A 27,664-nucleotide genomic window follows, 5' to 3' on the forward strand; every position below is an offset into this window, starting at 1 on the left:
ATCAAGGCATCAAAGAGAATAGTGACTAGCTCCACAGAAGCCGTTCTGCCCATGTTTACCCTTGTGCCATTGATTAGTAAGACATTAAGCACAGGCGCCTGTGACCCTGGGCTACAAAGTACTGTCTTAACCTCCAGAAATACCTCACAGGAGAAGGACAAAAGCTGGACGCTTGGCAAGCAGCCCTCACTCTGGAGTGTCATATGGCAGCCATGCATCACTGCCATGCCAGGATCCAGCTCTGAAGAACTGAGAAGGTGCAGCTGCCACAGCTATGCCTAGCCTGGGCACCACAGCTCACCCTCCAGATAGACTTCCTGAACAGGAACAACCACCAGAGAAGACAATGAGAAAACCTCAATTCCCTTTTAAGGCAAAAATGGGGAATGACAACATACTCCTGAGGAACCTCCCCCCTCCTTATCACATGAACCGTCTTGATCCAAGACAATCTCATGTTTAGATTAGCTAGTCTTATTGCACACGGTATCTTGAAAATCATGCATGTTAAAATCTAATAATTAAACCTAAGCCCTAGCAACTTCTGCAAAATCTGTGCTTGTCTTTACGAATGGGAACTAAATAGGACATTTAGCAGAGAATGGACTGATGGGCAGGGATCCAACATAACGGTTTCAAGAGAAGCCCATTATTCATCATGCTTGCAGAAAAGCTGCAGACTTTATTCTGCTCTGAGCTGAAGGATTTGCAGCAAAACAAAGACCTTGTTCAGAAGAAAAAATAAAGAGCTATAAAACACTCTGAGATTTGCAACAAATACCTTCACCTGACAGTAGGCAGCCTAAACCTGAACATCAGCTTGAAGGAGATGCAAGAAAACACTATTCCCTGGGACTGCGCGAGCATCAGGATGAGCTGTAGTCTGGCCTCCCACTGATGTTGTTAGACGAAGCATCCCACCCAGCCTGCAGGCTGCCGCCCAGCACCGTGCAGGAGAGCTGCAGCACAGGGCAGTACAGCTGCGGGCTGTGCACAGCACTGTCTGGACATCTCCAAGGGACACCTTTGGCATGAACAACCAGCGCTTCTGTGAGGTGTGAACTAAGGCTCGTGTCAGCCTGGCTTTATGCACTAATAAAGACATGAGCTTGAGCCTGCCACCTTCAGAGACAGCCGGGCTGCAAATGCAGAGGCAGGCATCACCCGACAGAGGCAGCAGGCAATAATCCTGTAGGGCTCTGCTTCTGGCCAAACCCAAAATACCATGTGCAGGCACTCCTTTGCTTGAGCTAATTGTTGTTGATGCACTCTGAGTCCAGGCTCCACTTGCTTGAGGAAGTGTTTGAGAGAGAAAAAGACAGAAGGAAACACTGTGTTGGGGACAAAGTTGTTCAGGTAGCATCAGGGAAAGCTCTGACATGGACCCAAGAGGCAGCGGAAGAGAGGAGAACTGTGTAAGAACAAAGGCTCTGAGTGACAACCAGTGGTTTGCACCTGCTTAGCCAGTGCTGAAGTTCAGCATTGCAGCCCAGCGCGCCAGCATTTAGCCCAGCAAAACCAAGTGGACACCTGCAGACACCAGGCCCCTGTGCCAGGGGGTCTCCTCAGAGCACCGTGAGGAAGGCGGGTGGGCGGCAGAGCCCCTTCGCTGCCCTGGAGCGTGGGACTGCGAGTGGCTCCCTGGTGCGTGGCTGATACCGAGCCTGGCATCAGACACCAGCCAAAACTGAAATGGAGAAAAGGTTTCAACATCATTCATCTGAAAAGCTGGCTCCAGTCCATATAGAGGCAGTGGTACAAACAAATCCTGCTTTTGACAAACAAGTCCTCTGGTCCGTTACGGATGCAGCAGCTGTGCATTGCCAGAGGGCCCAGGTTAAGGTGACCAACGTCCAGATTATCCGCATCATCCCTCCTCCTACAGCTGCTATTGCAGCCCTGACTTGCAGAATTCAACACAGAAGCACAGACGCAGCTTTCTTAGCTCTGAAAAGTAGCATCAACCAACTCTGTCCCAGAGGCTCTACCTGCAGGGAATCTGACGCCATTTGAATGCAAGCTCTTTCCCCCTGGCTTGACCTCCCCCGGTTTATATCTTTGCACCTTTAAGTGTATTATCAGTTCCCACCAGGCCTCTGAAAAGAAAAGAAGAGATTGGAACCAAAATACCATTCCCCAGTAGTTGTCCAGTTAGCTTAGGTCATCTATTTTGTCTCAAAATAATAAATAATGAGTTTAAAAACAATATCTGAATTTCAAGTTATTACTCTGTATGAATTATACACATCCAAATTAATAAAACTGAAATATATGCATGTTTTAAGAGAAAGCATGAGAGCTTGTATACATCTCTGAATTTATACCACAGAGCTAATAAAGTTGAGATCTCTTAAGCAAGCACATTTATTCTCTTAGGAAATCTCTATGTCCTCACTGCTACAGAGACAAATTCCAGCTCATAGCTTCTTTATTGTCCTTCCACTCTGAAATGAAAATACAAATTCATGATGATTATGTAGCATCTTCTCAGCTGGGATCAAGCAGTTTTCATTTTCTAGCAGTCCCCATTGTCAAAGCCATTAATATTCTGAATATTACAAATACAAACTGATCTGAAAGCCACACAGAGCAGGCTGTTACTATCTTGTTCAGCATCAATAGAACAAAAAACACAACACAATTTCATTTATCCAGTTGTTTTGCCTAAAATAGAAATAATGTCTAGAAAAGAATTTTGCTTGGTAAGAGAGATTAGAAGCAGGAGAAAAGCAAACAAAGCTTTTGATTAAAGAGCAGAGAAATACAAGTCAAGTTGGCATTAGTTTGACAAATATCTATCAACAACAGAAAACTTTTAAAACAAAATGTTTTATTTCCTCTTGACATTAGTGCTCTCCTTCTTTTCTTGTGTGTCTGTGTGTGTGTGTCTGGAAGTGTTACCCAGTTATGATTTTCTAAAGCAGCAATTTTGATCCATGGTCTCCAAAGTTGAAAATGGGAATAAAACTAAGTATCAATGTAATTTTACTGCATTAGCAATATAAGTCGGAAGTGGACACGATAAAGCTTCCATGGTATTGCATTTTGTCAAGACATAGCAAGCTATGTTGTCAGACAAGAGGTGCATGGTTTTGGTTTTAGAAAGCATGCCATGAATTATCTTCCAAAAAATTCCAGTAAAACTTTATACTCCGTGTATTAAGCTAGATCATTGATAAAGAGGTGTTTCATTACAAAACTGAAAAACGAAGTGAAACAAACAATTTTATCACATAAACCAGTGCATTGAGTTGCATGGAGACGCCTAGTTATGTTGGTGTCTCCACCACAACAAATCATAAGTGCACTGGGTCATTCCTCTTCATCCTGCAGCAGACTGAAATCGCAGAAGCCACATTTGGAAAGTGGGGGACTAAGCCTTTCAAAAATCTGGTAGCAGCTGTTCTAGCTCAGCAAGCCTTTCCTCTTTGAGGACAGCGCATGCTGTGAGCCACAGCCTTCAGCGCTGGTTAGCCTGTGGAGGTCTCCTAGGGGCTTAGGCCTCCTGCCCTCTGCGGTGAGATCCAAGATGCTTTTTTCTTCCCTCAGAAGTCCAGCCAAATCAGAAGTGGTGATGTTTAGGAGTAAGGGATGTTTGCTTTGCAAAGCAACTTCTAGCCAATGGCAGAGAACAGAGGGGAGGACGGAGTGCTAAAGGAGATGGATTTGAGACCCCAGCCAGCAGCAACAAGCCCCCAAACCATGCACCAACGTTGACGCTGTGTTACTTACACAGCGCAGCTGCCAAGCAATTACTCTTTCAAGCCCTGTGTTTTATAAGCAAATGGAGGAGGAGTGCAGTGGCCCTGCTCTTCTGCCCTTCCTTTCTATCCTGCTCACAAGATACTTGATTACAAGAGCTAGAATGTCAAAGATTTTGGGTGCCATTCAGTTCCATAGCAGCAATCATACTTGTGCAGGACTTGCTTTAATTGCCCCTTAAAACAAAGGGGAAAGAAATGTGGTGGTGCAACATTACCTCGCTTGATTTCTAACTCAAAGTACCTGAAAGAAAGCTTTCACATTACTAAATTGCCTTTTCCATTGTGACTAAATTAAAGACAAAAATAAATTAAAACTTCATTTAAAATGTATTTTTCTAATTGAGTAAGGGTACACCAACTAATGTTCTATCTAATTAGATAGAAGCTAGATTTTATTATCGATATCTGAAGCTAACTAATTGAAACATTTACAGTCACTGCTGCGCTGAGACATACTCCCATCCCTGGAATGGGAAGGCAGAACAGGCTGGGCTGCTGCCTGCCAACCCCCCACTACTTGTCTTCATCCCCTGTGTAAAGAAAAACTTGTTCTAGCCTCCGTTTCCTCAAAACCCTTGAGGGGAAAAAGATTTGATTTGTAACGAAGTCCCTTCCTCCTCCTGGCTCACAAACACCATCTTCTCGGAGTGGATGCAAATTCCTCCTCTGGGAGCGCTGATCAGTGCCCACCAGCGTGTCCGGCCTCTGCCCTCGTGCCCCTCGCAGAGGCGCAGGGCCTCCTCCGAAGCCTGGCACGCTGGGGCACTGCATGGCCTCCAGGCTGCTCCACCCGAGTGGCCTCCCGGTGCCGCTGGGCCTCGGCTGAGCGTCCTCCTGCGGAGCGCCCGGAGCGCTCCCCTCACCGCAGGGCCTCCAGCCGGTGGCCGATCGGGCAGCGCGGCTCCTGGCAGGAGGGACGACACCGGGGAGCGGTGGGCGCAGGACACTGCTGCCTCCACGGCAGCCACAGGTCCCCACGGAAAGAGGAGCCTTTTCCTTATTCCTGGGGCAGTAAGCCGAACCCTGCTTTGAGAGGATCTTAAAGGAGATTTATTTTTCAGAAGCCATTTTAGAGCCTCCACATAGGAGAGAGTGATAAATACGCTGGCTTTCCTGAGTCTCTGCTGCTGCCACACGTCCCCAGGGATGCAGGGAAGCAATAGAGGGAAGGAAAGAAAGCCAGCGGGAGGAACAGCGGGCTTGTTGGCAAGGCCCAGCCCGGCGAGCACGGCACGGCGAGTGCAGCTCCGCGGGGACCAGGCAGCGTGCCCCGGCTGACAGCGCCTGCTCTCGAGAGGCAGCGGTGCTGCTTTGCGGGCCAGCAAACACCATGGCATCGTTGAAGCCAGACCAGCTGGCCGGTTCCCCTAATGGATTAAAAAAGTATTTTTGGCCCTGGGTTCTTATTGTTTTCCCTTGTTTTACGAGGGACATGAGAGATGACCTGCAGTCTGTTAGCTGCTGCCAATTCATTCGCTAAGCTTTGCCCAACAGAAAATACATCCCCAGCCACTGAAAAGTTTAAATCTTGCAGGAGAGGTGTAATCACAGCACTGGGACTGCTAATTGGCACAGTATAAGAATAAAGCCATGTAGTGGAAAATGCATTTGGTTTGGGAGATGTATGCCTTATTTCTTCCAGTTACATGAGACGGCAAGTGGATGGATTTCAAACAGTAGGATGTTTTCATTAATAACAATGTCTTACTAACCATCTGTTAAAGGTCCATACTATTAATTTAACAAAAAAATTGAATAGATTACTCTTACAGTTTTCAATTAAAGTACATGATGTCTTCAAACTGCAACCTTAATTAGACATTATAAGATGACATTTAGAAATCCTGAGCTCTGATTAGCTGATAAAGTCATCTGACTGTGAAGAAGTTTCACAATAATGTCATGGCAGCAAGTACTCAATATGCTGCCGGAATTAGTGTGCATCAAGTTAACATTTGAGCAGCTGAGTTTAACTCTTACACAGACATGTAACAGTGAAACAACTGGCAGCCTTAGCACAACAAAAACAGCTTCAAACATGGGCAGACATATCCCCAAGGAAAACTCATGGGAAGAGACAGGAGTGCACAAAAACAGGCCCTCATCCACTCCACAGCCCAACCGCAACAGGTTCTACGCCTACATCGAAACACTGCCAGAGGGACTGCATGGAAACGCAGAACGTGATGCGTTCAGCTAAAGGTGCCCCACGGCATGCCCATGCAGCACTTTCAGGTATGCCTGCATGTTTCCAGAGCACTGCTGCTAAATGCTTGCAGTCTCTCCACCGCTGCTACAACAGAAGTGCACGAGGAATATTCCCCATGGGACAGGAATGGATCTTCAAACTCAACGCCCCGGCCAGCGCCAGCTTTCCCATGCAAGCCCCGGCAGGATGGACCCGGTCGGCACCACGGGGTCCTCCTCGCCACTCCCGCCGTCCCGCCTGGGCAGGGGTGGGCTGCCCCACACATGCTGCAGGATGCAGCCGTGACAGGCCCTTGTTTGAAAAGCGTGGACAGTTTACAGCAATCACGGGTTTACACAATCCAGTTTAGACCGTTTTCATGGACCCTTTTCCAACACACAGCCTTATCTGCTGTACTTTTCATTAAAATTTTAAATTGAGAAATTGCTGGAGATGTTTATCACTACAAGGAGAACACTGATTGAGCTGTGCAGCTTTGTAGGGCTCGGCTCGGAATTAAACTAAGTGGACAGGCATTTTCTTTTAGGGCAGCATGGTCAGACCATGAAGTGATTAGCCCCCCTCACTCCCTCTTAAACATTTAAATAGCAAGTGGACAACTTAAATGCTTAATGTTCAAGGCCAGGCCTGGAATGAAGAAACTGGAATAAAATAGGAATTTTCTCTACAAAACATGAAAAGGAGGAAAAACACCACTCAAGTAAGTTGTGGTTAAAAGTCACTGGGTTGAACGAGATTCGCTCAGCAATTTTACCTGCCAGATGCACGTGCACACTGGTAACAGCAAGCTTAAATATATAATGGGTCTTCATGATAGTATGAATACAATTCTGCACAAATACGTTAGCAGTGGTTGTCCTGAATCACTTGTCTCAGAAGCACAGTTAGTCACAAGTATTAGCAAAATCAGACCTTGAATCAGTCAATGCCTAATAGGATTAAGATAGATTTTATCTTCAATTTAAGTCTTAAATTAAGGGATAGTCAGAAAAACAGAGTGATATTAAATAATGCTCAATCTCCAGTTACTGGAAAACACCCACAGATCATTACATGATTATTTTATTATTATTATTATTCTAAGTGACCTTGGACTAAGCCCTGTGATTTAAAGGAACGTGGGGATTGTCCACTTGCTGTCACTATTCACCTTAGTACTGCAAACCAGATTCCTCTTCAGTAGCCTGGAAGAGCGGCTAAACAACCACGTTTGGCCCCACCTGACTGCCAGAATAAGCACGAAGCGGTTTAATGGCAAGCTCAGGATCTGACCACTGCACATTTCGTGAGATGGTGGCACGTCGGTGAGACGTCCTTCAGGGCACTGCTCACTCCAGTGAACTCGGGGCCAACGAAGGGCTGGGGTACACCCGAACCCCTGACAGCCCTCGGGGGTGCCTGGGCCAAAACCTAGTGAGGAGGTTTTGGGGCTGGGACCCCACACTCCTCCCCAAGGAGTAGCCAGCAAGCATCAGATCTTGGTGCTCAGTACTGCAGCAAGCAAGCCCTGAGCCGACCCAGCTGTCTCACAGGGAGAAACGCAAGGGATCTTCACAGGAAAGACCCCAATGCCGCACTCAATCCAGCGAGCAGTGAGCTTCCTTTCCCCTCCACCTCTCTCAAATTCTTTCCCCGCTAATGGATTTGGGCTATGTGATAAAGCATCTTTTAGTCAGTACCTCGAATTTTTATCATCTTCTTCAACCAAGAAAGACAAATTGAGAATATTTAGCTCTTTTGGCTTTTTCAGTACAACAGCAAAGTTAAATTAAGTTGCATGAGCAGTAACTGAAGTAATACTTCAGGCAGTGTCCGTGTTATTAAATTAATCTTTTTCCCTACTTTATTCAGGTTTAAGTACCACATCATCAGCAAATGCACTAAGTTTAACTTTTTATTTTCTATCTAAATTGGAAGAATTCAAACTCACTTGACTTCCATTTTTTAAAGGAAAGCATGAATTTGTTGCAGCTAAGGAAGTGCTTAAAGCCAAACCCCTATCAATGGAACAATCCAATAGCAGATATTAGAGGATATCTTTAGAAAGGGAAAACTGCAAAGCTATTTACATTAACTTCTGTCAATACAAACAGGCACATTTTCTGGTGAAAGGCAATTCCATCTCCAGAATCAAGGTATTGCTCTCATAATCCTCAAGCTTGTTATAGACTTTTCATTAACAGCAATAAATGTATAAGAGTATGCAACCTCATGAAACAAAGGTTTATTTATGGGAAGCTGAGAGATGTTTTTACAAGTAGGTATTTAAATATACTTTCTAGATACTTTCCCAGTTCTGAACATACATTAAAACTCAGGTTTGTACTTCTCCAACACATAGGACACGCATTGGAGCTGTTGGTGCGATTCCTGTGTATACGGTGCCATCGACAAAACTTCTTTCCTTTACAAGGGTTTCTTAGCCCCACCAGATTGATCCAGGAGTAAATGAGTCCCCACAGTCCATAAGGGAGCTCTGGGAGTCTCTTAGCATCACAGTAACAAGACAAAGTGTGCACATGGCTCCTTGCTCTGGGTGGACTTATTCTATTGGAACCCTCTTGGACAAGCTGGTATTGATGCAGCCCCTCTCACTGAGCAGCTCTGGACTGGCTATGGACTGGCACAGCTCTGTCATTGCCAGCCTCGGCAAACAGGGAGGCTGAAGGACACTGTTAGAATTGAGGCTGTATGGATCTAGACTACTGGTCTATAAAAAATTTTGGGGGAAGCACTGTTGTTTTTGTGTTTTGTTTTGGTTTTTTTATTTTTATTTGCAACCTGCTCCTAAGGTCATTTGGCTGAGAAACTACATGGGCTGCCCCCATTTGTGTTTCAAAGAACAAAATACATACACAACATGAACAGTAATGAAAACCAAATGACCTCTAAGCTCCTGCTCCCGCATTTGCTTTGCCGAAGGCCCTCCGAGGGCACAGAAGCAGGCACGCTCCCTCGGAGCACAGCTCTTCCTCAGCCACCCCCAGCGGCTCCAGGAGCAGCAGGCGCCCGCCGGGCAACGCAGGCCGCGGTGTGGGTGCTGCCTCCTGGGGGAGGCCTCCCCCCAGCCCCACAGCGAAGCCGGCTGGCCACAGGCCGCTTGCTTCGAGGTCGGAAACCAACCGCACGCTCCCCTGGGGACAAGGGACATGGCCACAGGCACCTTGCTAACAGGGCCGGGGCCACGCGCGCGGCTCCTCCAGCCCTGGCCAGCAAGGCCACTCCTGCCCGCACCCCGGGACCTCAGCCCAGCACAGCTCGTCCCCTCTCCGCTGTGCGGGCAGCGAGCAAGAGGCCAGCTCTTCACGGCGACACAGTTACGCTCAAGTTCCAGACGAGGTGAATTATCACTGGTTTCTCAGCTTGCATTTTCCTGTAAGGAGACATCAGCAAACCCTTCCACCAAAGAATTGTGCAAGGTTCATTAGAAGGAAAATATCTATGGTAATTGTCCCTTTCTGCATATTCTTCACTCCAATATTCTCTAACATAATAATGTTCCACATTTCTGCAGAACTGTCTTTTCAGCATGTTTTTGCATTATGCCTAATTTTGTAAGAGTTTTTCAGTCCCACATAACGACACAGTTCAATGCAAAATCAGATATAAATCTGGCTTAAGAGACTCTCAACAGGAATTCATTTAAAACTGTAAATGTTAAAAGATTCTGTGTCTGATTTATGGCGTTTTCTTATTTCAGACAGGGAATTAAAATCCTTCTTAAAAGATACATATTAAATCATGATAAAAACTGTGTTAGAATGATGATGCTGGTCAGACAGCTACAAAGCAAAGAAATTTGGAAACAGAAATAGCTGGTACATTTTTACCCTCTATACTGCACTCTGATTAAGCAGAGCTGCCCTGAATTCACACTGAATTCAGTAGTCCTCTCCAACCTGGGTCCAAATCTTAATTAGTGGAAAATGTCATCCTGGATGCTGTTACTTTCATCATTTGTACACCCCTCTCCTGCCCTCCGTAAGACGGATGAGCAAGGACCTCCCTTCTCCTAAACACCTATCTAAATAATGCAGTAAGTTTACCTTAAATGATTATTTAATGGTTTTATTTCTATTGTTAACATGGGAGATTCCTCAAGCTAAGGGGCTATGTAAATATAGCATAAATGCCCCTATATCACTGTGTAAACAACATTCAAACTTAAAAATAAATAAAATTTATCAATGCTAGCCACTATAATTCTTATTTTTTATGTTTCATACCTGTGAACAGAAAAAATTGTATTGATAAAGCCTTGAGCATTGCAGTATATGCAGCACCACAGCTGAGCAAAATGAAACCTATGAAAGTTTATGAAAAGTTCTTCAAATGAAGCCATGGAGCGTGCTGATACAATTCCCAAATATTTTATGAAGTATTCAAGGTCCTAAAAGAAAGGGGGCCTATGAGAGACTATGGGCCTGTGATTGCCCTTTGTAAAGATGGTGGCTACTACATCACAGATGCAGTTCTGTGGCAAGAGTCCACAGCCTTGTATTGTTCTGCTTCAAACAACAAAACAATCTAAACGGAAGACAAACCTGTATTAATGCAGGAGTAAACAAGAGGAAAAACTTCACCAGAAGAACTCTCTTCAAATATTTATGTAAATTAATTACTCATTGCTCACAGGCCACAGACCTGTCTTCTAGCAGAAATCAAAAGCTCCTTGCGGAGCAACATTCACACACATAAAAAGCTGAAGCAGTGCAAGGAAACAATTCCTCTGTATTTTACCACAAGCGACTTGGCTGTTCGTGTTAGCTAAAGCCTTCTCAGATCACCTCGATACACAGACATGAAAATTCTTCAGTTAACTGCAGTGATAAGTGCAAAATTCTATTTTTAGGACCCAAATATCCCTCACAAATCTTCCCAGACACAACATAATAGAGTTTAGGGCCTTCTGCTGCCATTTTTCTTCATCACACAGCTGCGTGAATAAAATCAAATATCAGCAGGTATTTGTTCTTTTTCCCAAACACCTACACAATTAATCCAAATAAATCTCAAACAAAAAAGCGTCAATGGGATGAAAAAGACCTTTTGAAACTGTTGCTATTATTACCTAAAATGCTATAAATGATCTAATTACAGAACTAATTAAGAAACGCGCCTTTCTTCCGTCGGGCAGGACGAGGCGGCTGCAGACCAGGCAGCGCAGCGCCCCGAGCCCTGCCGAGGCCCCTCTCTGACAAGAGATCCCCAGCAATTCCTCCCCAGAGCAGAATGAAGCCAGTTTAGTTCTTTGATTCTTCTCACCGAGCCCCTCTCTTCAGACCCCACGTAGTTCTCACGTGTTTTCAGTCTCTGCCCGGTACCAAACATTTCCTGTTACACACGTTTTGTCTGACATGGATGATGAGTGCCCCGAGGAAGTTCTCACTCGGACAACGCAAAGCTTCAGCAACACATAACAGCCTCAGACCAACTCGATGCCCACCTCCCACTTGCCCCTTGGAATAAAACAATGCTGCTCCCCAGCTATCAGCTTCCATCGGTGCCTCACACCTGAGCATGTGCTAATGCCACAACTTTCACCTGAATCTTGTTTGTTTTTTTAAAATTGGTATATACAGTTTTTTATTCTCTATGACTGCTTGCATTTCCCTGTCCAAACTCCAGATTACAGTTCCACTTCCTTTAGCACATTAATATAATCTCCCAATTTTAAAGAAAGGCAAAGTGAAGCTTCCCTGGGTCCCCTCCTGCAGGCACGGCTCTGCGGGCAGGGCGCAGCAGCGGGCACGTCCCCTCCACTGAGCATCCTGCTGCCTGCCTCACTTCGCACGTATGTCTGCGGTTGGTGCACACGCTGATGTCTCATGCTCAGAAGATAAGATGAGCTACCAGGAAAAGCAACATATTGGGAAGCCTGTATTTTATGTGCCTGTACCTCTAAGTGTGTGCATGTACTTCTGAGCTCCATTCTATCTTCTTCCATATTCCTGGTAATCCAGTAAATTGTGTTGTAAATCTAAATGTTAGGCTCTCTTTCCTCATTTTTAGTGTTCATGGCTCATTAAGTTCTTCCTCCTTCTTTTAACTGTTACTTACTTGAGGTTTAAAATGAAAAAACTATGAAAAATGAGTATTAGAACCTGGCTGCAATTTCCAATTCCTAGCTAGTGCTGCTAGGTTGTGGTTTTCAAGTCCTGCATGTACATGCCAAATCTAATCTAGTAAATCAGTGGATTCTTAGCAGTAATGGGAACGATAGGTCAAGTTTCTAGAAACAGCTAACAAATGCTGATTAATGTACAGGATCAGTTCCTGTGCAACTCATTACACTCACAGCTGCAATGAAACTGTCCTCCCTTCACAGCTTTGTGCAGGGCATAAAAGTGAAAATATTTCTGGTCTACATAAGTAGCAGGCCATGAATATTAAACAAGCCTGTATTATTAATCCTGTGCCATTAGTCTTGGATAGTCACAGCAGAACTGACCCCCTAGACAGAACGGTTGCTGCCATCTATTTTTCATTCAAAACTACCCGCACTGAAAACTCACCCAGCAACTGAATTATTTGATATTTTAGAACAGAATGTAAACAGTGTGAAAACCAAAGCAACATCAGGGAACTATAAATTCTTTGCAAGTTATTTTCAAAGACCTGAGATTCATCCTTCACTTATGAGAAAACTCTCGTGAAAAAAGGACAAGCATTTCTGCAGTAGGAGACACTTGCAGTTCTGAGTAGCACCGGGGCACTGCTGGGAACACCGACATCCTGTTGTTCACTGCATTCTCTGCTCATTGTGGGGAACACCCTACCTGCATGGATGCAGCCATCAGCTTTTCCTTGTGGCTGCTTGGAAGCTCAGCCCTCCAAAATTAAAGCAAATTACCTTGCTATTGCCCTCTATCTGCAGAGGGGCAGACCAGCCCTTGCCCATCCATCACCTCGCAGCTGGCCTGCAGCACGATGAAGAGCCGTGTCTTGCATGTCCTGCTCCAGAGAGACTCCACAAGCAGCGTGTCAGAGGGGCACAAGTGCCAGGGAAATTTCCACCATTTTGCCCATTGTGTCTGCCTGATAGCACTAATAGTTTCCAAAGGTTAAGCATTACAGGCTGTTTCATGGTCTTTACATCTTTAAGCGGCTGGTTTCCGCTCCCCCTTTTTATCTTTTTCCTCCTCCCAGCCAAACACAAGTCCAAACGCCTGCTCCTGGGGTGGCGACAAGCTCCAGCTCAGGGGCTCCACCACTGACTAGGGCGATGCCACAGCCACTGGAGCACCGCTCCCCATTGCTGCTCCCAGCCTCTCCACACAGGTGTCGGAGCTGCTCAGCCTGAGGTGGACTGGGGTCATCCTGGACGTATTCAGCTAGGAAAGGGGGAGAGGCTGCCAAGGAGTGGTGCAGGCACTGCTTTTAGCATGGAGCTGTTTACAAGCTCTATTTACCGAGGAAATTTATTATATAAAAAAAAAAAAAAAAAAAAAGAACGGAACAAGGATGCTGACGCATCTCTTAGGAAATACAGAAAAGGAGATAGCCATGACACAGGCAGCTCCTGGTGCAGGGCAGAAGGAACCAAGCCTGGGGCAGAGGCACCAACCCGCACCCTGTGCCCGGCCTCACAATGCGGCACTGGCAGCACCGGTGCATGCGGCACTGGGGGGACAAAGAAATGCAGCACCGTGCTCATGATTTTCTGACAAGGTTCCTACCCGCCTTTGTTATTGAAACTCACGTGTGACCACACATTTTGATGCTCTCATTGGCAATAGCCATTGAAGTATGAACTCAGCCATAAGCAGCAGCTTCCGTGCAGGCTATTCACGCATCTGTCCTCAGAGCTTTCAGCTGGCTATCTGCTTATTTCACCGAGTTTTAACCTTTAAGCTCTTGGTTTTTGAAAAAGCTTTTTAAAAGCAACTCTGAGACCTAACTGGCTCCAATTTGAAGCCTTGATACTGTAAATGAATGGCTCTAGAAATCAAACAATGTATTTTCAACAAAAACAAAATTGGCTGCTATAAAAGCAGAATGGTTTTACGATAATATTGACTTTAACATGCTGTCAAGGCAAATCTACAGCACAGATGAAAATATCCCTCCCTCTTTTAAGGTACTCCAAATCCAGCTGCTGAGAGGGACCTTGAATGCTCATCCAAGTGCATGTTTCATGCCCACAGTAATGTGTTAGTTTGATAAGTTATTTAAAATATATATCTATATTTTAAAATTTTGTTCAACAAAGAGAAGGAAACGCACCTCGGTTGTTCTGCAAGGACCACACCGACAGCCATCTCCGCAAAAGGGAGCTGACTGCACGCAGGCGGTGCAGCGGGTGGAGGACGGCGCTGGGCGCTCCCCAGGCCTGGGAGCCCCTCGAGGCCCGGCGCCTCATGGCTGCTCCAGAGGCCCGCAATGGAGCCGCCTCAGCTGTCTGGCGGAAGCTGTCCCTCGCAGCCCTGATTCTGCTTTGCTCGATGAAGAAGGCTGTGTGACCACAACACGCTCTCAAACACTATCCCAAATGGTACCTGGTCCTCGCATGAATGACTACAGCAGTGACACAAAGGACCACACACAGAAAGAACCGGGGCCTCCCAGGGACCTCCCAGCCTTCTGGGCCAGTGGTGAGCCAAGACACGTTCTTCTCTAACTTTACACGTACAGCTTTCCTGAGAGACGTTTTTTGTCATTGAGGAGATCTGTATTCCCAGCTACAAGGAGATTCCCTACCTCCTTTTAGGATTAGTCTGCCATCTACATCCCATATTGCTTAATATTTACCAACAACTTTTGAGGAAAGTGAGCACTGAGAAGATGAAATTTAAACGTGACAATAGGCATTTTCAAGTCAGGATCAGACAGGCTGCAAAACCAGCTGAGAGACCTAAACAGACTAGGTGAATGACCAACATGAGAGAAACAAAGTATGTTGTTGAAAAAAATGCAAAGTAACATGCACTGGAAGAGGAACACACATTATTCATAGAGCCTGCAAGGTTCTGAGTTAATGGCATCACCTCCAGGTGATCTCAGATCAGAGCATCGGTGCATGCAGCACGATAGAGACCTCTGCTCAGTGTGCTGGGGGGGTAACAGAGAAGGAGTCAGACTGCAGAGGGAATGGGATGAAGTAATAAAACACTAGAGTGCCTTCAGGTGAACCAGTGGTGCTGTTTTACCTGGAACATCACATGCGGTACAACCAGTCACCGGTTCACACAAAATACCCTCAAAACAAAAGAGGGTGAAATAAGAGCAAATCACGATGGTCCAGATCTAAAAAGCTTACCTGTAAAGACAGGCTAACAGCTACAGGTTGTCCTTTTCAGAAGGGCTATGACCACAGAAGACTTGACAGTCCATCCGGCGCCCACTTTGCCCAGGCAGCCACCCCTGCCCCTGCCCCAGGAGAGCGTCGTGTTGTGCGCTCGATGAAATAGAAGCCATTTGTGGCTTTGGTTTATAACCAGGATGCCGCTGCTGGGGCTGAAATAGGATAACAAATGGCGCTAGCACGCCTACCTTCAGACAGGCTGAAAGCAAGACCTTTGGAGCCAGAAGATTTCTGTCCCTTCAGCAGCGCTCAACTGCCATGTGAGCAAAGCTGGACCTGGGAGCACTACAGGGAGTTCAGGGCTGATGCGATGACTTTCAGAAGGTTATATATATATATAACCAGCTGTCAAGACAGAATACATTAGTCACTGGATAATTATTTTAAAGGCAGATTTTCTTTTACTCCCTGGGACGCTTAATTTCACTATATAGTTTCCAGAATGGTAGCCACTTATGGAGAAGAAGAAAGAGAATTTAATGAATTAAAGTGCACTTAAGTTATGGAAAACTAACTGAAAATCCTGTATTAATTGGACATAATTGAGAATCCAACCCTGCCGCTGTTTTGATTATGAACTGCACTTTATGGGCACATATAAATTAGCAGCTACCTCCTCCTGAAGTGACCTGCTGAGAACAAATTACTTGGTCACTCAATGCCTGTTAATGTTTTCTCTATTTTTTATGGGGGAAGTATCAAGGTTTACCTCTTATTTTCCTTTCCTGTGGATTTTGCTGCCTTAACTGGCCCCAATTTACCTTGTAATCGTTCTAAAGAAATGCTAGCTCAAGGATCCCTGCTCTCCAGGACACAACATGCATGCTCAGCATCCATTAGAACAACTCAGTTACAAAGCCCACGTCAATGAGAGAACAGGCTCCTAAATGCGTGTGCAATACAGAACTGGCTAGGTTTAGAAAGATTTTTTCTCCAAAAAACAAAACCAATACAACAACAAAAAAAACATGAAGCCATACAAATGCAGAATCTAATTTCCGTTAGTGAATGAAGATGCATATTCCTGGTAGAAATTTCTTTACTATAGTTGTGAGAGAACGAGAACACAGCTTTGTCCTCTACGGCTAAAGGCCAGGTACACAATTAATGGAATTTAGCACAAGCCCTGCAACGCAGCGCACTGCAGATTCGCAGAAGAGGAGGACCACAGGGCTGTCAAGGAAACAGGACCACAGGTACAGACAGCTAACAAGCACGCCGCAGGATGCTCAGCCTTGCGGACACTCGAGGCAAAGCTTTTCTGCAGAACCCCCCGGTCCAGACCTCACGGGCTGCTCTTGGGGCGACGACCGGCCCTGCCCAGCCCTGCCGTGCACTGGGGATCCCCATCGAGGCAGCTGGGCTCGGACCTTTGTAGGTTCCTTCCAGCCAAACCGTTTTCATTCTACTTCACCCGCAGTGGACGGACACAGCCAGGCCCGGACCTGCAGGGGGACAGCCCCTGGCAGCCCCGTCCCAGGTGGGCTCAGCATGCTCCCCATGCACAACGTGGGGGCTCGGGCGCCAGCACCCCCACGCCACGCGCCCTCACCACGAACGAAGCGGGTTCAGGCGGCTGCGGGGCGCTGGGGTTTGCAGAGGACAGCCTGCCTCCAGGCGTGCAGACAAGAGGTGACAGAACGCCTCCGGCCTGCCAGGCGGTTCCTACTGCCACGGCACCACAAAGCTGTTACAGCTTCCATGGGACCGTCCGAGCCCTGTGTTCAGTTCAGATTTACACATGCACAGAGCAGAAGCAGGTGCTGGGGACTGCTCAGGACTAATTTCTTCTGTTACCATCTAAAATTACAATGCTCCTTTCTGAAAAAAAAAAAAAAAAAAAGACTCCCCTGCACCCCCCCCTCAGTTACCTCTCTTCTCCCAGGAGAGAGGCTCTACCTGAGAACCCTAAGAACCTGCATTTTGAAAGAGAAATGTACTCTCTCAGTTCAAGAAGCCCCAAATCCTCCCCTCACAGATCCACAGTGGGGTTTGACTCTCAGGGAAGCCTGGTTTTGGTGACATTTGCACATAAGTGTTGTCAGAGGTCTTCTGGATTCCTTTGAAATAGGGGAGCTCCCAAATCATTTTGTGTCTTGCACCGAGCGCTGTGCTGCCAAGAGAGCCCTCTGGCATGCAGAGATCTCCCAGCTTCTCACGTGCATTTTAACAGCATTTGATTAAAAGAGTTCAGGAGCACTCGGAGTTTTAAGGAGCAGGAAAAGCAGCAGAAGTGATGCTTCCCCTTGACCACTTTTAGCAACACTGGAGATCAGAGGGCCTCTGTTTCCTGGCCGGGGCGTTTTGGGTGCGATGCTCGCTCCAGGGACCCAGCTCAGGGGCAAGGGAATGCAAGGTGCAGCCTCTGCTCCTGCAGGACCCTTCCACAACCCGACCTGTGCTGCTTAGCCAAAAATGCTCTGGATGCCCGCTCACACTCTTGTCCTCAGACAGCATTGTTCCCTCTTGCAATCTGCTTGGTTCACATGATAAGGCCAGAGACGGGGGGGAAGAGCGTGATTTCCTCAATTCCCACTGCACAGACTAGCACTGCGAGAACAACAGAGGGAAGCTGTGCTGTTAGCAGACAGAACCACCCAAGGACAGGCAGTACTGCAGGAGCTGCTTCGCAACCCAGAGAAACAATTTCACTGCCACCAGAAGTGGGAAAATGCCACCCAGGCCTTCAGGAAGTCCTGGGTGAAATACACGTACGTCAGTTACACACATCTGCCCAGGCCGAGAGAAGAAAAAATTTCGTACTGCATACAACAGCGAATGCAGCCAGCTCTCCAGGGTGCCTGGAGATGTCAAGGCACAGCCTGGCACCTGCGGGTGCAAACCACCGCCTGCCTCATGCTTCATTCCCCTGCTGTGAAGGGAAGCCTCTCCTGGTCAGATTTACACCGAGGAATTTCTGTTTAGTTCTCAGCTTTACTCTCCAACTCCAGAGTTACATTTGTTACACGCCGTATTCCATCACTTAATGTATGCAAATTATTTTAAATATTTCATTCATTAAATGTCTCATTTTATTACTGAATTGTACCTTAAGCTGTTCAGAAATTTAATTCTTCTTGCACTTACTCAGTAATGTGAAATAACCAACTTAAATGAATATTTTACAGTTTGTGCTAGACAGAACATTTATTAAAAATTCTTTCCCTTTTGGAGTTATTCTTTTAAGTGGGCTTCAATGCATTATGCAATTTAAATCATCAAGAAGGAATGTTTTTTTTTTCTTTTTAATTTTTTAATTTCTTTAAAGTTTGTTTCACTTCCAGTACGGAAGAGCCCAACAACCTACTGAGGGCCCAAACGTAAATCTGATGGAAGAAATAACAGCTAGAAAGCTATTTTCGGGGTGACTACACACCTGAGCACACCTGTGGTCTGCACGGAGTCCACCCCGCGCAGCAGCAGCAGAGGGGAGAGCTGTGCTCCACCTGGGGCTGGGTGCCCCGAGCACCCCTGCGGGCGCAGGGGGCACTGAGCCAGCCCCAAGCCAGCCGCCGGCGGGTGCGGCCGCCCTCCCCTTCCCCTCCAGGCTTGCCGGGGACTCACAAGGTGTTTTAAGCAAGCAGTTAGGACAGCTGCTGCGGCTCCGTGTCTGTCTGAACCAGGCTCCGGGGAACACGTGGGAACCAGAGACACGGGGAGAGGGAGATCGCCGACTGTGGCTTTCATCTGCCTGCTTACAAGAACCCCCGACATCCAGTTCAAGGAACAGCTTCTTGGCCCTTTTAAGCTAAGGGAGAGGAGGAAAGTAAAAGAATTTCAGAGCCTTCTTTTTTTTTTTTTTTTAATTGCTGTAACTTATAGATAGCTTTGCTATTTAAAAATGACATAACTCCTGCAGTAGTCCATAACATGCCGTGACTCCTTTGGGAATTTAATAAACGTAATTTGAAGTGATGGGGCTCTAATGCCTGAGAATTGTCCCCTCCTGCGCATGCTATTATCATCCATACGTAAGCAAGACATGTTCTTAAAGTGGAAAAAAAAAAAAAGGTGCAATTATAGGGGAGGCTGAAGTTATTTCCAGCATTACTGAAAGATAACACAGCAGCGTCCTCACTAGTTGTGACAAGGTCATTACTGTTTCTAACCAAGGGAACATGTTCTGGCTAACAGACGAGTACAGTTTGGCAGCTCCCAGTCCTAAAGATCATAATGTAGATCATCTTCCCCAGGCATTTATACAGAATAAAACATACTCTAATTTATGTCAGAACCTGTTGCTATTTGGCAGATCCCACAGCCCAGAGGGTGGCGTAATAAAAGCAGACCCAGAGGCAGCCCCACAAGCCGCTACAGAGCCCATAAGGCCACGTGCTACTCCTCTTACTGCATCTCAAGACAAAGGCAAGTTCACAGCCTGTACTTTTCATTAGTATTCAACAGATAGCTCCAGGGGAAAACCCTGGATGCTTCAAGCCATTTTTAACCACTGTGTAGCTGCCACAAATGTATGAACTTCCAAGCTTAAGGTAGATGTAGTCAGTTAAAAATAATTATTGCGTGAACGGCAGCCCAGGCATCCAAAAAAGTCCTTGGTCAGCGACCCAGGGAAACGTGGCTCCCTCTTAGGCACGAAAACATCTCCCAGGATGGAGAGGTTTACAGCCTCAGCGATGAGCAATAACAGAGCAGACACCCTTTAACCAGGAGTTCTCATAAATCTTGTCTGGGAAAAACCTTTCAATTTCCAATGGAAATATGCAAAACAGACTCCACACTGTAAATCTTCCTTCTCGGCTCTAAGGAGATAAGTAGGACCTATTAACCTTCCATGTTATTTTCAACTTCATTATTTGAGCTGACACGACAAGAGAGAGCGGTGACGGCTCTTTTTGGCAGAGTGCATGTAAATCGCTTTCTCAAAGGAAATTACTTCTCCAGGCTGAATGTTATTAATCTAAATTCTCCGTTAGTCAAATTGTTGCCCATAATAAATACGGAACAGGTTGTGATACTCATCTCTGAGGGCATCCTGTCCTGGCGGCACATCTCCTCCTCTGGAGGGGCTGCCCTGCGAGCGCAGCCTTGGCCCGCAGCTGGGACCCGGCGCCACGCGATGCCCGCTGCCGGCAGCGCTGGGGGACGGACGGAGCCCCCGGCATGAGACGGTCCCAACCACACTTCATGCCGTACCCACGAGGCATGGGAAGTGCTCCCAAGACCCCAGGCCTGGGCTCTCTCCCTGCTTTGGAAGCTCTGCTCCGAGATGTAGAAACAAGGCTACGGGCAGCTGTCCCCAGTGGTCTTCGCAGCGGTCCTCCTGGCCCAGACACCTGCAAGGTGACTGAGACCACCATTCGCTGGCTTTTGGCTAGCCTTTTCTCCCAAGTCGCCATTAGTTGTGGGGATCTTTGTTCTGGAGTCTTCCGATCCACTGCCGAACCACCCTCCCCGCTTGGGACATTTCTCTTCGTAACTCACTTACGTCTCCTCCGCTGCACATTAAGCCGATTATTTTTCATCTGATCCCTGGCGTACACAGAAAATCACTCCTCGTGTTCTCTTTATAGCAACCTTTTTAACTCTGGGAGATTTATCACATTACGTTAAGCCTCAGGTAATCCTTGGTGTAGCCCTGGGCCGCCGGCACAACCTGTGGTGAGGGCTTGAGCATGAGCCCCAGCACCGGCACAACGCGGCCACAGCACCCTGCGAGGGAGGCTCCGTCCTAGCCTACAGCCAAAGCCCTGCCAGGAAAGCACCTTTTGGGAGCACGAGCGATTTCTCCCTCCTTGTTGAGTTCCCGAAGGGTCAGATGGGGCACGGCCAGGCTGAGGAAGAGGAGGCAGCATGCCATGGTGCAGGACGGCTCCTCCCCAGTCACGTCTCGTTTGTGTGGGCTTCTGCGTAATAGGTGAAGCAGCAAAATTGCAGCAAAATTTCTGGACTTGACGAGTTTATGCTCTTTCCAGTGTACAAACAACAGCATCCTCCTCATGTAACTAATATCCTGAAATTCAGGCAGTAACAGATCAAAGATCATAAAGAATCTGAACTTTTCCAGAGATGCAGCTAGAAAATAGAAATTTTGCATCTTAAATTATTTTGGGAATTATAGATTAAGGCGAGTTTTATTTGCACAATATTCCTTCTTTTTATTGAGAATCAGCTTATCGCCAATAAAGATCTTCACTAAAAATACTCACAGAACATCTGCTTTTTTTCCTTCCATAAAAAATACGCAGTCCTTTCTGCTTGAATATAACCACACTGCAGGCACAGCATCGTGTGTCTTGGTGGCCTCAAGCACAGAGGGGCCACATCCAGCCCTAAAGGGACCCATGGGTGTGCTTGGCACCTCTCTGAGCCAGTCTCCACACAACCTGCACAAGCACAGCCATATTTTGCTACAGATACGTCTGCAAAATCCTGCTGGAAGTATTTACGTTAAATTGACACTCATTTCAAACTGCTTTTTTCTCTCTCCTCCTAACAATAGGCTCCATCAAGCCTCCGTCTCTTGCAGAGACTGAGGAACGCTGTTGTTTCTTCTGGGCTTTTCCAGGGTAATTGCACAGCCTTCAGAATCTATTCTGGGAGCTGTAGGTCATTAAATGAGTTTCCATCTGCGTCTCCACCACCTAAGAACTATTACTTTGTACAATACTTGGCTTTTCATTGTGTGCGAGTCAGACTGTTAATTTGCAGCGCACAGCACGGGAAGGACGGTTTCGACGGGAGCCGTTTGGCACGGTGAAGCCAAGTTCTCCCCGAGGCGCTGGCAGCGGTCGTGCCCACGCCAGGAGCAGTGCAGTGGGGCCGCCGCCGCCGCCAGGCTGCTCCCCGAAAGCTGCTGGCCCGCGAGGGCGGCTGCGGCGCGTCCTCGTGCCACCGGCGCTGGGCGCCATCCGCTGAGCGGGTCGAGGTTGCCGCAGCCCAGGTTCCTCTCTCTCACCCTCTAGCAGCTAATCCATGTTGCAGACAGTTTTCTTCTCTTGTGGGCACCGACGGGCTGCGTCGCCTCCCGGCTGCTCCTCCGTGCCCCACAGGAAGCTCTCAGGGCTCTATCAGAGATCCAGGCTGCGTCCGGAGTCGCACCGGCTTTGCTTCTGAATTGCAAGTCGCGACCGGACACCCTAAGGCGCCTTACAGAAAGGCAGTGCACAGAAGCCCAACAAGACAAGCACCTGCATCCCCCGGCTGCACAGAGGTCAGGGCTTCCCCTGCAGCCACCACGACGTGAGATCTGATGAAACCCTGGGTCAGCCCTTGTCAGAGGCGCAAGAAGAGAGGCGGGAGCAAGGCACCTGACTGATGCACATGGATGAGATAGATGTAACCCAGAACCTCCTCTCACATCAGCATGCAAAGAACACTGCACCCTGCAATGGATCATCAAGGTCTTTCATCCATCTCACATGAACTATGCCACTTTCAGACAGGAATCGAGTTTTACAAACAACAAAAAACCCTTGAGCTTCTCTATGCGAGCCAGTGACTATGATCGAATCCCAAAATGTCACGAGGGGAAACAAAACGCACATCCAAACCCAAGAGCTGTGGTTTTGACCAGGGACACTGCAGTCACAAGTGATGGCCTTGGCCTCTCCAAGCTGCTGACACCAGTTCACAGTGGCCAGTACAGTAAATATAAGAGACTTCTTGTGGAACAAGCTAACCGTGGCAATGCCCTGCTTTGCTCCTGCTGCTCTTAGCGAGCAATGCGCTGTCTTTCCGTGCCCTAATGAAAGGCAGTATTTGAAGCAGAAAGAGTTAATCCTCCAGCAGCCGTAGGTTAGGGGAGATTAAGCTTTGGCACATACAGAGGTACAGAGTATATTCAGAGCATTATAAATCCACTGGTACAGAAAGCCCTTTTCCTCATTTGTTAGTCAGCGAAGTGTGAAAATGTTAATGAAGGGAGCTATAATCTATGAGAATTTCACTATTAAAATTTAGTTCACGTCTGACGGCTTCTGCTTACGCGCAGCCCATTGTACATCAATCCTTCCACTGTGCTACTAATAATAGACGTAATTGCCTTACTCTGTCTAGCCACCTTCACCCGGCAACGCTCAGATTTGCTGGAACTGTTATTGTAGAAATTATTTTCATTCTATTAACTTGAAGTTTTATTACATGTATTCCTAAAAGAAAATAAATGCAGAGAGATTTTAAGTGCATAGCTACTCCCCTACACAAGTATTTTTTAAATAAAACACAATGACGACGAGCACTGAAGTAAGGCGATGTAACAGCACCTTCCTTCACCTGCACCAGGCTCATCACGGGCTGCACAACGCCGCCTCGCTCCCGGCCGCGGTTCCGCAGCTGTCCCGGGGTGCTGCCGGGCACCGCCACGGGCCAGCCGCCGAGCTCCCGGGGATGCCGACAGGAACCCTTCCGTCATGCGCTGCGGCCAGCTGAAATGCTCTGCAGGAACTATTAACTGAACTAACGCATTGTCACGCATTTTCTGTTCACAGATCTAATGTTTCTTTTGATTCATTAATGGGCTCTGATTTTACAGGCACTAATATTTGGGCTTCTGTAAACACCAACTCTGAGAAACAGCTTTTCCCCTGTCATTCAGAGACGTGAACCTTCACAGCTTTACCACAGGCCGAGAGCGCCAGGCATCCTATCAAGGAGGATATCGAGCAACCGATGCAGACCAGCATGCCATGGAGACTAAGCCACACAGGTCAACTCCTAAATTGGAAAAGAAGAGTCCTATTTTCTTAAGAATTCAGCTTCTCGTGAGTATTGTTTTAATGCCCTTCAATCCATCAACCATCCCAGACCAGTCCTTAGTTACCTGAAAGTGGCTGGCATATTTATGAGAGCTAATCACAGCAAAGTTGCGTTTCTATCATGATACACGGATAGGCACAGTCCCCTCGTGGCTCTTTGTTGTGCAGAAATTTGTTCTTAAGGATTAATTTTCAGATCAGAAGACAGATCAATTTTGCTATCTCCGAGTCCCTTGAATACTTCCTGCAGGTACAGAAATGCAGTGGTGAAAACAAGCACAGAAGGGCTGGTGTGCCCACTTGCACCACTGCTCACCTTCGGGCCACGGAGCCAGGACACGCGACAGGAGACACTGGCGCCCGCGCCCCGCGGTGCGTCGAGCAGCGAGCCGAGGGGCGCGGGGGGCTGCAGTCCTTCTGGCCACGGCTGAGCTCTGAGAGATGTCAGAGCTACCCGCCTCGACGTCGAGCTCTCCTCCCTGGGTCATGGCCGTTAATTTATGGCTGCGTACATCCCTGCCTGCGTACCACTAGGGAAACCTTCCCGTTACACATCGCTTCACATTTAGAGTAAATAAATGCAACTTGCCATTTTGCAGTTATTCTGGCAGCTGTAAAGGAGTACATTCACATACCCAGCCTCTGCCTAGGGCTTGCCAAACTTTGGGTTGGAGGCACAACTTCGTCGCTTCAGTGGAAATCTCTGCCGACCCGCAACAAGCAGCTGGGTCTGCCTGTCCGAAAGCAGCCCCCGGCCGCTGGTGTTCAAGGCCTGGGATTCAGAGAGGAGACTGAGACGGGCAGGCAGCACCGAGACACCTCACGCCACAGCAGGACTAACGCCCAGTGTCACTGCTGCCAAATGCTCTGGAGGCCAAATGTTCCAGGAAACCTTGCTTAGCGGGAAGTGCACCAAAACATATCTGCTTTGAAGCACGGAAGCCAACAGACGACATTTTCACACTCGAGGCTCGAGCCAGTGGGAGCTCCTGCAGAACGAGGGCTCCTGGGTGCTGAGCCCACAGCACCCGCGGGGTGCGAGGGGGCCGCTGCCTGCCCAGCGCCGCGGTTCCCCCATGGGAGCTGCTTGGCAGCGCCCCGGCCATGCTAAGGCAGGAAAGGAGAACGGCGCAGCCCTGCAAGGACCGACAGCGCAGCTCTGGCTTGCTCCACATCCTCCTTGGCGAGCCATATATCCACCGGCTCTGCTTCCCAGCTCAGCACTCACCTGCAGATTTACAAAAGCTCCCCAAAGCTTCCCTCTAGTATTTTGCCATCCTTTTTTCTGTCTCTACTGCTTTGCATTACACTTTTTCCAGGGAAGACTGATAACTTTTGAGGTGTCGCTGATAATAAATGTGTTATTCTCCAGCCGTAAGCACCGGCACACAATGAACACGCGGGTAGGAGCTGCTGAGCAATGCGCAGCACAGTGTCTGCTGCAGGGATGAGGATGCTATCCTAATGCAATTTGCAGTCAAAGCAGAAATGTATCATTGTAGTAAATGGGAGAGAAACAGCAGCAGCAATCTGTCAGCAGCAGCCCCAGACAGAAGATGTGCATCTCTCTTTTGGCAGAGAATCGAGGGAAAAAGAACGTACAATAAAATGAAGGCATGCTCTCCAAAAATTACTTCACTACCACAGCCGTGTGATTTTTAATTTTCCTCTAATTTCAGGACTGCAGCACTGATATAAAAATTCCTATAAGTGTTTTAGGGAGATGGTAATGGTCCTATACTAAAATAATTCAACCAACACTATAATTTTAGTACCACTATCAAAATGAAATAATGGCTGTTTACTATGTTACACCTTTCAAATGACCTTCATTTGAATACAAATTGTGGCTTGAAATTCTAAAAGCTGCTCTATTTCAGGAGGCAGCAAATTGAGGATGTTTACCCAGGGTTTACTCTTCCAGTAGATTTCTCAACTTAACCACACAGACTAAATGTTTTTTTCCTCCGGAGCTGCTGGAGACCACCTTAAAGGACCAGCACAGATCCGAGCAGGAGCCCGAGCAATGCGGGGTACAAGGGCCGTAAAGCCCCCGCACCAAGGAGGAACCCAATCGAGCCCTCAGCCTCCCCAGGCGCCCAGCCAGGGGACGGCGCTGCAGAAGGACCCACAGCCCTTGCTCCTCTTCACTCATAAGCAAAATCATGCCCTCCTTTTTATCTGGAAATACGTCACAAACGGTGACGTGTGCCGATTTGGGGGGTTCCTGTACAAGCACAAGAGCACGCAGCCCTTCAGGGAGCTCACTGGTACTGGCACACAGGGCTGCATGCAGCACAGCCCCACACATGTGGGGATGCGCCGGGCTGTCTGCGCGACGAGAGGAGGCAAATAACAACAGCAACCAAGGGAAGTTCTCCGTCGGCGAGCCCCCGGGAGGTGTGCCGGGGCGCACAAGCGTGCCAGTGACCCCCAGCGAAGAGCAGGGTGCCCGGCTGCGGGGCTGAGAGCCTGCTGCTGACCCCAGCTCCTGGGGATGGGGCTGCTCCTGGCTGCGTGGGGCAAGGTCCTGCAGCACGGCGCTCGCCACGAGCCAGGGAAGCTTCTTTTGTGTTTTGAAGCACACACACGAGCAGAGTTTATTACTGGGAAGGAAAACCCTGAGCTTGACCTGTTCCCCCAGCTCCGGGTGGAAAGTAACCCAGATGTTCACCAGCCCAAGGTGTTTTATTTTTTTGTGGCTCTTTGCTTGTAAGTACCCTGCAGAGGGGAGAGTCACCCTAACAGCAACTAGCCATATAAAAAACTCACTAAGGGTCTAATAATAAGCAGTGTCTTTTCAATTAACCATAAAGTAAAATTACCTGAGTCACTGTGCTCACAAGCATTAAAGATACTACAATTCCTCTAGAAACCCCTTTGAAAAGGAAAATTCTTCTACAATTTTTCTAACATCCCATTGTCATTTCTAATTAAAGTTGCATTAAAAGCCGTGAGAGGATGGCACACACTGTACCTTTATTACCTTTCATAGCTGGAGTGCTACAAAGGGAAAATTTCCACACTCCAAAAATACAGAGTATCTGTAAATACTCCCACTCTAAGACACCCACACGTAATTACTCACAGAGTGAGGGGGAGGAAGAAAAACCCACAGCTGTGCCTCCCCTCCCAGCAGACGCTTTTACACCCCTTCATCACCTCTGGGGCATCCGCTCGCCTCCGCTCCAGGGTCCCCGGGCACCGAGCCACTAGACTGCAGGGAGAGGAGGGGGACACTCCGCACCTTCGGGAAGGAAGGTGCATATAGGGGATGTGAGTAGATAGACAGAGCAAATCAAAGTGTTTTTTTTTTTTAATTCTCCTCTCTGTGCACAAAGGCTGTTGCCGGAAAAGCCCTGGCTTGGCTGGAGTTTCAGGAGGGGAAGGGCAGCGCATGGTACAGCAGCAGGAGGGAGGACAGCCCGGCCGGGGACCCAAGCGAGGGCACTTCTGTGTTTGGCAACAGCCGCTGGTGCTGACCTCTGCCATGTTTTGGGGTGAACGCAAGGGAAACCCCAGCCTCCCCCGGCACACTCCTGCCAAACCGTGATGCAGCAAAATGCAGAACCAGCAACAACAGCAACGTGCCTGCAGCCTGGGGCTAGGCTTGGAGCTCATCAGTGTCACTGGGGTCAGCCTGTTCGATTTTTTTTGTACATCTGGAATGAGA

The 27,664-nt window shown here is 47.7% G+C and overlaps 1 protein-coding gene and 1 long non-coding RNA gene across 8 annotated transcripts in view; both read right to left on the bottom strand.

The window, feature by feature from the left end:
* Nucleotides 1-27,664, bottom strand: part of CAMTA1 (calmodulin binding transcription activator 1) — a 375,445-nt gene that overhangs the window by 280,028 nt on the left and 67,753 nt on the right. The gene's annotated exons all lie outside the window — the stretch shown is intronic.
* The window catches only part of LOC121058415, a 32,758-nt gene continuing 6,157 nt past the window's right edge, over nt 1,064-27,664 (bottom strand). Inside the window, exon 2 of the long non-coding RNA XR_005814196.1 lies at nt 1,064-2,096. This is a non-coding gene — a long non-coding RNA (uncharacterized LOC121058415). The remainder of the gene's footprint in view (nt 2,097-27,664) is intronic.

The sequence above is a fragment of the Cygnus olor genome, chromosome 21 (assembly GCF_009769625.2).
Source record: "Cygnus olor isolate bCygOlo1 chromosome 21, bCygOlo1.pri.v2, whole genome shotgun sequence".
NCBI classification, from domain to species: Eukaryota; Metazoa; Chordata; class Aves; order Anseriformes; family Anatidae; genus Cygnus; species Cygnus olor.